Source organism: Theropithecus gelada, chromosome 6, assembly GCF_003255815.1.
Source record: "Theropithecus gelada isolate Dixy chromosome 6, Tgel_1.0, whole genome shotgun sequence".
Taxonomy (NCBI): Eukaryota; Metazoa; Chordata; class Mammalia; order Primates; family Cercopithecidae; genus Theropithecus; species Theropithecus gelada.
In genome coordinates, this window is record NC_037673.1 from 92,520,242 (window position 1) to 92,531,817 (window position 11,576).

At 42.2% G+C, this 11,576-nt stretch overlaps 1 pseudogene across 1 annotated transcript; it reads right to left on the reverse strand.

Moving 5' to 3' along the window:
* Positions 1–5,350: 5,350 nt before the first annotated feature.
* LOC112626227 lies at positions 5,351–7,177 on the reverse strand (annotated as a pseudogene). Its single transcript, XR_003119842.1, has one exon. The product of XR_003119842.1 is annotated as an E3 ubiquitin-protein ligase Mdm2 pseudogene (transcript).
* Between the last annotated feature and the right edge of the window lie 4,399 nt (positions 7,178–11,576).

The following is an 11,576-nucleotide window of genomic DNA, read 5'->3' on the forward strand; positions in this document are numbered from 1 at the left end:
TCTTGATGACCTGACTGGTGCTGTCAGTGGAGTATTGAAGTCCCCCACTATTATTATGTTGTTGCTTTAAAGTCTGTTTTGTCTGATATAAAATGTGCCACTCCTGCTCGTTTATGGTTTCCATTTGCATGGAATATCTTTTTCCACCCCTTTACCTTTATATAAGTCCTTATGTGTTAGGTGAGTCTCTTTAAGGCAGCAGATACTTGGTTGGTGGATTTTTATTCATTCTGCCATTTAGTATCTTTTAAGTGGAGCATTTAGGCCATTTACATTCAACATCACTTTTGAGATGTGAGGTACTCTTCTATTCATCATGCTAGTTGTTGCCCAAATACTTTTTATTTTATGAGCCCTGTGAGATTTATGCTTTAAGGAGGTCCTATTTTGTTGTATTTCCAGGTTTTGTTTCAAGAACTCCTTTTAGCATTTCTTGTAATGCTGGCTTGGTGGTAGTGAATTATCTCAGCATTTGTTTGTCTGAAAAATACTTTATCTTTCCTTCACTTATGAAGCCTAGTTTTGCTGGATACAAAATTCTTGACTGACAATTATTTTGTTTCTATAGGCTAAAGAAAGACCTTGATCCTTTCTGTCTTGTAAGGCTTCAGCTGAGAAATCTGCTGGTAATCTGATTGATAGGTTTTCCTTTATAGATTGCCCAGTGCTTTTGTCTCATAGCCCTTAAGATTCTTTCCTTTGTCTTGACTTTAGATAACCTGATGACTATGTGCCTAGGTGATCATTTTTTTCTGATGAATTTCCCAGAGTGTTCTTTGAGTTTCCTGTATTTAGATGTCTAGATCTCTAGCAAGATCAGGGAAGTTTTCCTTGATTATTTCCTCAACTAAGTCTTCCAAACTTTTAGATTTCTCTTCTTCTTCAGAAACACCAATTATTATAAGTTTGGCCATTTAACACAATTCCAAATTTCTTGGAGACATTATTCATTGTTTTTTAATTCTTTTTTCTCTGTCTTTGTCTGATTGGGTTAATTTGAAAACCTTGTCTTCAAACTCTGAATTTCTTTCTTCTACTTATTGTAATCTATTGAAACTTTCCAGTGCATTTTGTATTTCTCTAAGTGTGTCTTTCATTTCCAGAAGGTTTATTTTTTATTTATGATATCTATTTCTCTGGAGAATTTTTCATCCATATCCTATGTTGTTTTTAAAATTTCTTTAAGTTGGTTTTCAACTTTCTGTGCTGCCTCCTTGAGTAGCTTGATAATCAACCTTCTGGATTCCTTATCTGGCAATTCAGAGATTTCTTTTGGGTTTAGATCCATTGCCAGGGAGCTAGTGTGATCTTTTGTGGGTGTCATAAAACCCTGTTTTGTCATATTACCAGAATTAGTTTTCTGGTTCTTTCTCATTTGGATAGACTATTTCATTGGAAAGGTGTGGAACCCAAGGCCTGCTGTTCAGATTCTTTTGTGCTATGGGATGATTCCTTGATGTGGTGCTCTCCCCCTTCCATTAGGGAAGGGACTTCCTAACAGCCAGACTGCAGTAATTGTCATTATTCTTCTGAGTCTAGCCAGCCAGTGGTGCTACCACACTCCGGGCTGGTGCTGGGGGATGTCTGCAAAGAGTCCTGTGATGTGGTCCTTCATATCTCCCAGCCATGGACACCAGCACCGGCTCTGGTGGATGTGTCAAGGGAGTGAATTAGACTCTGTGAGAGTCCTTGGTTGTAGATATGTTTAGTGTGCTGGCTTTCTTAAATGCTGGTTATGCTAGTAGTGACATTGTCACATGGACAGACTCAGGACCTCTAGTTAGCCAGAATGTTGCAGGTGGTGGACTTAGCTGTTGTTTTCTCCTTCCTGTGAACAGGGTTATTATGTCATGTGTTGCTAGAATGGCCTGAGCTGGTTTGCCTCTAGCCAGGCAGTGGTACTTTCAAGACAGCACCAGCTGTGGTATTAGTAGGGAGACGTAAGCTTGCCCTGAGTTGGCCAGGGTAAGTATTCTGGTTTCTCAGGTGATGGATGGTGCCATAAAGTTCCCAAGAGTTTCTATATTTTGTGTTCAGCTACCAGGGTAGGTAGAGAAAAAATATCAAGTGGGGGCAGGATTACATGGGTCTGGGCTTAGACTGTCCTTGGGTGGTGATTGCCTTGGCTGCTGTGTGGGATTGGGGGTGGTTCTCAGGTCAACGGCGTTGTGTTGCAGAGGGGATTATGGCTGCCTCTTCTGTGTCATATACTTTGCCAAGGAAGTAGGGGATAGCCAGTAGTGAAAGGTCTCACCCAGCTGTCATGCAGTTGGTGAGTCTGGTCTTATTCCTCTAATGCCCTGCTGAGAACTTGCCCCAGGCTGTAAGCTTTCCCACTGAGAAAGCAAGCACAGCTTTCCCTGTCTGTCCACAATGTTGTCGTTGGCTCCTGTGCTCCTATCTGCAGCAGTTTTGCTCCCAGTTTGCCCCCAGATTCTGCTGAAGAAAATTTGTGCCCAGTTGAAATTATTACAAATTTCCATTGGAAACTACTTGCACCCTGTGACCCCTCCCTAGTTCTGCTGGCTGCCTTCCCCAAGGTCCACTGTGAGATATAGTCAGAGATGACTTCCCTGGGTTTGAGCTGGAGACTGCAAGTACCTTTAGGCTCTTCCCACTGCTGCTTCTACTTTTATATTTTGTGTGGCTCCCTAAATCTGTTTCAGCTCTAGGTAAGGTTAAATCCTTCTCCAATTCACCAGTGGGGATGTGTATTTGGAAGCAGGTTTTTTCCCTTTCACACTTTGGGAACTCACAGTATTTTGCTTGTCTTACAGAATCTGCAGTGGTGTACTGCTTCTTTCAAAGGATTTATGAATTCTTTCAGTTTTCCTGGTACATTCCTGCCATGGTTCTTGGAGCAAAAGTTTACAGTGTGAGTCTCCGCACACTGTTCTGTCCATCTAAGTGGGAGGTACATGTTAGCCCTGTCTCCTATTCACCATCTTTCACCTGATCTCCAGGATATTTTAATTCTGTTATTAAGTTCTTGTTTAATTGCTTGGTAGTCAGAGAATATAATTTGTGTAATGCCAGCTCTCTGATACTTGTTGACTTTCATCTATAGCTGAGAATACATTAATTTGTGTAAATATTCCATGCATGTTTGAGAAGGAAGGTCCAGGTGAAAGTTCATTCCCAGAGAGGATTAGCGATTTTTTCTGCAAGGTGTTTGGGTCCTCCATTAGCCTGAGTTTATTCTAAAATTAATTCTCAATGAAAATATGAATTTGTTCTGTAAACCCAAAGGAAGGCCACTTTGTGGTTTCAGAGTCTCAGGGATATTTTTTCAATTCACTCAGTGAAAAGGTTTAGGAAATTTCTTTGCTGTCTTCTCTCTATGGCCTCCTTCATTTATCCTTTCACTGAGCTTTTAGCTATTGAACTCTTGGCTTTAGGTGGGCATCTTCTGTCAGACCCTTGGTTTGGTTGGCTTGAGGCCTGAGTGGCTAACAGAAGAGTCAGGAGATCTGGGATTGCAGACACAGAGGCAGCTTGTCCTTATCATCCCTTCACCTCTCTGGATTCCTGTTTTTACCTGCTGTTTAGCATCTGGAGATATTCCTTACTTTCTTGCAACTAATAATGAATTTTTTAAAAAATTTAAAAGTATCCACCTCATTTTATGACTTTTTGTGGGCGTTTTGATGGCATATCTAGTCATAAAACCCAATAAGATACTTAGAAAGCCTGAAGGAGATTCTCAAATTCATGACTTTCACAGACGCCAAGGTGTCATGGGCTCATGGAAGATCTGGAACTGTTGCTCTATAGCAGGATTATTCAAGCTTTTTCCATGACTTACAGGAGCGTTCTTTAATACAGCTACCCAGTACACATGTGTGTATGTAAAACAAGAAATTCACAATACCTTAACACCCTTACTAAGCCTGATGAATTTTGATATTTTTCTGTTCATTAAAAAAAAAAAAAAAAAGCTGATCAAGATCCATTCAATTGATTTCATGACTCCTTTTTTTTTTTTTTTTTTTTTTTTTGCTTTAACAAGTTTTATCTTATGGGTAAATGGTGGCTATTTTCACAGATAACATCAATACTCCCATCCCTTACTACGGTTTATACAAAAGAGGCTGGAAAATAAGTACATTTTTACAGCTGGGTGTGGTGGCTCACAACTGTAATCCTACTTAGCACTTTTGGGAGGCTGACACAGGAGGATCTCTTGAGCCCAGGAGTTCGAGATCATCCTGGGCAACATAGGGAGACCCTGTCTCTATTGTTAAATCAAGAAAACCTAAAAAACATTTTCACTTACATAGCACCAAATGTAAGAGCCTTTTTTTTTTTTTTTTTTTTTAAACCTAGAAAGAGTATTTTGGAGAAAGAAACTAAGGATCAGAAGGTTTAAGAGTATCAAAAATCTGGGGCCAGGTGCAGTGCCTCACACCTGTAATCCCAGCATTTTGGGAGGCTGAGGTGGGTAGATCACTTGAGTTTAGGAGTTCAAGATCAGCCTGGCCAACATGGTGAAACCTCATCTGTATGAAAAATACAAACAAATCAGCTGCTATGGTGACACATGTAATCCAGTTACTTGGGAGGCTGCGGCAGAATAGCTTGAACCCAGAAGGCGGAGGCTGCAGTGAGCCGATTTCACTCCACTGCATTCTAGCATGGGTGACAGAGCAAGACTCCGTCTGAAAAAAAAAAAGAGTGTCTAAAATTTAAATACTAATTCTTGGCTGGACATGGTGGCTCACATGAGGTCAGGAGTTCATGACCAGCCTGGCCAACATGGCAAAACCCTGTCTCTATTAAAAATACAAAAATTAGCTGGCCGTGGTGGTGCATGCCTGTAATCCCAGCTGCTCCAGAGGCTGAGGCAGGAAAACGGCTTGAACCCGGGAAGCAGAGACTGCAAGATCATGACACTGCACTCCAGCCTGGGTAACAGACTCATCTCAAAAAAAAAAAAAAAAAAACTAAATCTTTCACACATTTTCTCTTTACATCAAAGGTACTAAATAAGTTACATTTAGGCCGGGCGCAGTGGCTCACGCCTGTAATCACAGCACTTCGGGAGGCTGAGGCGGGCAGATCATGAGGTCAGGAGATCGAGACCATCCTGGCTAACACGGCGAAACCCTGTCTCTTACAATAAAAGTACAAAAAATTAGCCGGGCGTGGTGGCGGGTGCCTGTAGTCCAAGCCACTCCGGAGGCTGAGGCAGGAGAATGGTGTGAACCTGGGAGGCGGAGCTTGCAGTGAGTCGAGATTGCGCCACTGCACTCCAGCCTGGGCGACAGAGCGAGAATCCATCTCAAAAAAAAATTAATGTTACTTTTAAATGCCATATACATATATTTTTTTAAAAAAAAGACACTTCTCATTTAAGACAGAATAGAAATTATTTAAAATTAGGGGTTGGGGTAAAGGATGAGCTACATATTCAACGCAAATTATAGTAAGTATTCACTATTCTGCTACCAAAGTAGGTCAATTATACTAAAGAGAAGACATCTATGTGGACTGAAGCATTTTCTCACTTTGATATATGTAAATAATTTTCATGTTGTCTAAATTCTTAGGGTTAGTTAGAAATATATAATTCTCTTACAGACAGGTCAACTAGGGGAAACAAGTTAGCACAATCATTTGAATTGGTTGTCTACACACTGGGCAGGGCTTATTCCTTTTCTTTAGCTTCTTTGCACATGTAAAGCAGGCCATAAGATGTCCTGTTTTGCCATGGACAATGCAACCATTTTTAGGTTGACCCTGACAAATCACACAAGGTTCAATGGCATTAAGGGGCAAACTAGATTCCACACTTTCTTCTTTGTCTTGTGTTTCTTCCCTTTCAAACTCTTTCACGTCTTCTTGGCTGCTATAAATAATGCTACTAGAAGTTGATGGCTGAGAATAGTCCTCACTTTCTTGTGATTGTGAGGCTTGTGTGATTTTATCATCATTTTCCTCAACACACGACTCTTTGGAATCATTCACTCTAGTTTTTTTACAATCAGGAATATCAAAGCCCTCTTCAGCTTGTGTTGAGTTTTCCAGTTTGGCTTTCTCAGAGATTTCCCCTTTATCTTTCCCTTTATCTTCAGGAAGCCAATTCTCACGAAGGGCCCAACATCTGTTGCAATGTGATGGAAGAGGGGGATTCATTTCATTGCATGAAGTGCATTTCCAATAGTCAGCTAAGGAAATTTCAGGATCTTCTTCAAATGAATCTGTATCACTCTCCACTGCCTGATACACAGTAACTCGATATATCTCATCATCTTCATCTGAGAGTTCTTGTGCTTCTTCACTAAGGCTATAATCTTCTGAGTCGAGAGATTCAACTTCAGATTCTACACTAAACTGATCTGAAACTGAATCCTGATCCAACCAATCACCTGAATGTTCACTTACACCAGCATCAAGATCCGGATTCGACGGCGTCCCTGTAGATTCACTGCTACTGCTTCTTTCACAACATATCTCCCTTATTACACACAGAGCCAGGCTTTCATCAAAGGAAAAGGAAATACTATCAGATTTGTGGCGTTTTCTTTGTTGTTCACCAGATAATTCATCTGAATTTTCTTCTGTCTCACTAATCGCTCTCCTTCTAGATGAGGTAGAGAGTCTAGAAACCAAATGTGAAGACGAAGGTTTCTCTTCCTGAAGCTCTTGCACAAGGTCCTTTTGATCACTCCCACCTTCAAGGTGACACCTGTTCTCACTCACAGATGTACCTGAGTCTGATGATTCCTGCTGATTGACTACTACCAAGTTTCTGTAGATCATGGTATATATTTTCCTCTTTCATAGTATAAGTGTCTTTTTGTGCACCAACAGACTTTAATAACTTCAAAAGCAATGGCTTTGGTCTAACCAGGGTCTCTTGTTCAGAAGCTGGAATCTGTGAGGTGGTTACAGCACCATCAGTAGGTACAGACATGTTGGTATTGCACATTTGCCTGCTCCTCACCATCCGGGGTTTTCGCGCTTGGAGTCGGGGGTCCCTCCAGACTCCCCAGTTTCCTTCACGGGGCCCGCGGAAGCACGACGTCCTGGGCCTCGGGGACCATTCCACTCTCGGGGCCAGGGCACTGGGCGCTCAAATGCACTAATCCGGGGAGGGACGGGGCTCCTGGCTGCGAAAGCAGCAGGATCTTGGTCAGAGGGGTCGGGGCCGCCCCTCGGGCTCGGCTTCTTGCTCCATCTTCCCGACACACAGGGCCCGAGAGGCCCCACGAGCAGCCAAGCTAGCCACGGTGCCGCCGCGGTGCGCGTCCCCTACCGCCGGAGGGGAGCGCGCCTGATTTCATGACTCTTTGTGGTCCATGAAAAATGCTGGTCTAGAACCTGAACCATCACCTCTCTACGCATGGCCAAGATCCTCCAGGTGGAGGCAGAAGCACCAGCAGAAGCACAGGTGGGGACAGGTGGCAGGCCTTACAGTGATACACAGTCACCTCCTTGCAGTGGTGCTCACGCCTGGCCCTGGGTATGAACAGGTCCTTGCAGATTTTCCATTATCTATGACAGAGACATGGGGAAAAGTGGAAAAGATCATATTCCCTTTTTTATATCAGACGTGCTTCACTCATTTAAGTAGCAGACTGGCCTTGTTTGGAGTTTGTCACCCAGAAAAACTGAAAATAGTTATTTTAATGGAAAATCATAAAAATCTACAGCTCCAGTGCCATAGTAAATGCCTAAGCTGCTCGGCCTCAGGATGAGCGTCACAGGGCATGCTGGGGCCTCGGTTCCTGGAGACTTTTCCTCCCCTTCCCCCTGCCATCCCCTAAACATACAGGCAATAGCAATTCTGGAGTTCAGTTCATTCCTGGGAAGTCTTCTGAGATCTTCTGGTTTAAAACAAACAAACATTTCTCATATCCCCATTTTCAAAAAGGTATTATCTCTTGATTTCTAGATGTTGGCTCATTTTTTTCTTTTTGAAAGCACTGTGCAGGCCAAATCTAACTTCCTGCAGGCAGAACATGGCCTGTGGGCTAACAGTTTGAGACCCCTAGACTAAATGGCTTAACATACATGTTATTATACGGCTATGTTATATATATTATATAATATATGAACGTGTTATATGTCTATGATATAACCTATGTATGTTATTCATATAGAAACTTAGAGTAATTTAGTAAATTGGGGCAAAGATTTTTTGTGTGGGGCATAAAAATATCTGAATATCTGGTTTCTAATAAATGCTGCCATTTCTCTAGAGATCTAGGGTTAAAAAGTCAGCTTAGTACAAAGGGAGGAAAGTCTGCCGGTTCAACTGATGCTCCCCCAGCAGGGAGAGCCAGGCTCCCTGTTATCACAACAAGGCAATCCTGGTGATAAATTAGACATAATGTGCACACTGGATTAGATTCTTGCCTTCCCTCGTCTGCCCCCACTCCACACACAAATCTGTACTGTGAATACCAAATACTGATCATTTCTCTGAACAACCTAAATGTCCACAGGATTTTCACCCTATAATATGTTGGAGTGTAAAAGTCCCCAAGAGCTACAGAGATTTGCAGAGGAAACATTCGCTCTGCCTTGGGTCCTCTGAGTGATGCTTGTGTTGCTGAAACCCGCGCCTTAGTGATGCTGATTCGTGCTGCATTTTGGTGCCGGCCTCTCTCGAGTGATCCAGGTAATCTGAGCTCCAGAGGCCTCTGGCCAGGCCATGCAGCCGGAAGGAAGCCATTTCCTTTCCCTTGGAGGTAATGCACATCCACGGGGCAAGGCCACATGGTTCAAAGGCCAGCTTCACCTTTTGCGTGGGGGTGACACAGGCCTGGCAGGAGCCCTTTGAAATGCCAGGGCAGGCTGTAGGCTGACTGAGAGAGCACTCAGCCATGCAACAGCTGGAACCCATTAAGGTTGGCAATTTTTGCCCAAGGGACGAAATTGCCTTTACATTGGCAAGGCCAAGGACTTGGCTCACACTTGACTGATGTTTGAAAAGAGATGCTTCAGGGAATTTGAGGCAAAGGAGGTGAGACTGTCCCCTGGGGTCCTGTTTCACACTGGAGCAACGTGCCTGTAGAAGTAATTAGGTGTTGCGCTGATGGGCTCCCCATCAACTTAATGACTCTTTGCTGTGTCCAGGAATGGTTGTCCATGGGGTGCAGAGCCACTCTGTGAAAATTTCCTTGAGGGTAAATGGCCTACACACAGAAAAGGGATTCAAACAAGAATGATGATGTGGTTTCCCTCCTGTTATTATTATTTTAAATGCTAATACCATCAGTCCATACTATTTAATCTGTGTTTAGAAAAAAAAATACAGTACATATTTCTGAGGGTGTTTTATTCTGATAATTTTTCTATTCCTTCATTCACAAATGCACACATAATTCTTATAAAGTCATTTTTAAACCATAAATGTATTTAAAAGTCAAAATTATCTTTTAATATAACTCCATATCAAATATCATTTATGAGCATGATTACATTCTAGTAAGATAGCTATGGCAAAAGCCTGAATATGAAACAACGTATTTTCTTCTACAAAGGTAAGCTGTAGGGTACAGAGCTGGGAACTGGGAGCCACAGTTCTGGTTCCAGTACTGCAAGATGCTTGCTAAAGGCAGAGGCTGATGATCAATTAAGTTCAGGAATTGCTGTGCCCCATATTTCATTTTTGGAGATTGATATCACACATTAGCATATTAAGATATATCAAATTAAGGAAGCTAAAAACTTTTTCCATATTCCTTTGCAACTGTGATTTCAAATGGATTTAGATTTCATCAATTAGTTGCACTAGTGCAAGATTTGAGTCCAGAAGTAGTCGGAGGAGAAGTAGTGGGGTATGAGGCACCAGTTTAGCTATCCAGATATAGCAGATACAGAATGACTACGGACCCAAGAGTTCTGGCAATGACTTCTAGTCCCTGGATTCACAGTATTGTGGAGTAGTTCTGGGACAGTTGAAGAGGCATGCTTGCAGAGGCAGCTTCTTGATTCTCAGATTTAAGGCAGTTCAGTCCAGCAGTTGCCACGGCAGCTTTGAGATTCCCAGCTCACTGACTATAGCTAGGGCAACAGTTCCCTTAGCCTGCTAGTTGGGCAATGTTATGCTGAAAGTCATTCCTAAAATCCCATCCTAAATCCTATTATTCTAGGTATTCAACAATTTCCTGAATTAAGTTTCTTTCTGCCTAAGGTAATTATTAATAGAATGGTGTCTCTTACCTGCAACGAATCCTTTCCTGATACACTGTGGTTCTCACTCTTGGAAATACTGCTCTAAAGTATCTTTCATGATCCTGTGACTTGGGAGAAACACACATACCCTTTCCTCTTGACCTACAACAGCTCTTGTTGGTAGGAAGTATTTGTTCCCCTATTTTCTCTAGTAGTACACTCTTATAACCCGTGGATTCTTCCTTTTACCTGTTAGTCCTCTGGCAGTGGTGCTGTGTCTCTTTGGAGGGCTCAGCCTTCTCCTGGGGCAGGTTAGGGAGATGCCAAGATTTAAAAAATGGTGCATTCTTGTTTACTTGAGCGCTCAACACAGTGCCTGACTGAATGGGCATTTGGAAATCTTTAAGCGATTAACTTTCAATAAATGGCAACAAGTTCAGAGATTCAGAATGTTTTGTAACATCATGTGAAATTGCATTGTCACTTTATGTGTCACATTCTACCTATGACAGATTGCATTTGCCTTACAAGTGTGGTGGTTCTCAGCCGGGTGCGGTGGCTCACTCCTGTAATCCCAGCACTTTGGGAGGCCGAGGCAGGTGGATCACCTGAGGTCAGAAGTTCAAGACCAGCCTGGTCAACATGATGAAACCCCATCTCTACTAAATATACAAAAAATTAGCCGGGTGTGGTGGCAGACACCTGTAATCCCACCTACTTGGGGGTCCGAGGCAGGAGAATCACTTGAACGTGGGAGGCGGATGTTTCAGTGAGCCGACATTGTGACATTGCACTCCAGCCTGGGCAACAAGAGCGAAACTTTGTCTCAAAAAAAAAAAAAAAAAAAAAAAAATTGTGGTGGTTCTCAAATCATAGGTAACAGTTCCTTGTATTTCTAAAAATGTTCCTTTGGAAATTTGCAACCTAGAGTTTTCCTTGAGTGATAAAGAAGGCAAAGATGAACCATTAATTACTTAAAGTTGTAACTTTTGTAGAATTATATTTAGCAAGAGCTTTGATGTAAATTTTCATTAATTCTAGTTACACAATACTTTATTAAATAATTTGTGATGAATTTAGAAACATAACTAACATCCACCAGAAACATCAGAGCTTATAGTTTGGACTTTCCTAGGGGCAATTTTTGTCAAGGTACCCGTGTTTGGGGTGGAGTTCTCAGTTTGCTGAGGATGACTCCGAATGAGTCTTGGGGTACGTTCTGGTGCATACTGGTGAATGTAATTCCTGCCCCCGTGGGTTCCTCACAACCTTTCAAGCAGAAAGAGTCTGAGAACTTCTAGTTGTGACTGCCCATAAGGATTTTCAGGCCTTTTTCACAAATACTTTTTTCTTTCCACAGAACCAAATTCTCAGTACAGCATTATTGATTACTTTCTCCTGTCTTGTGTGTGTGTGTGTGTGTGTGTGTGTGTGTGTGTGTGTGTGTGTGT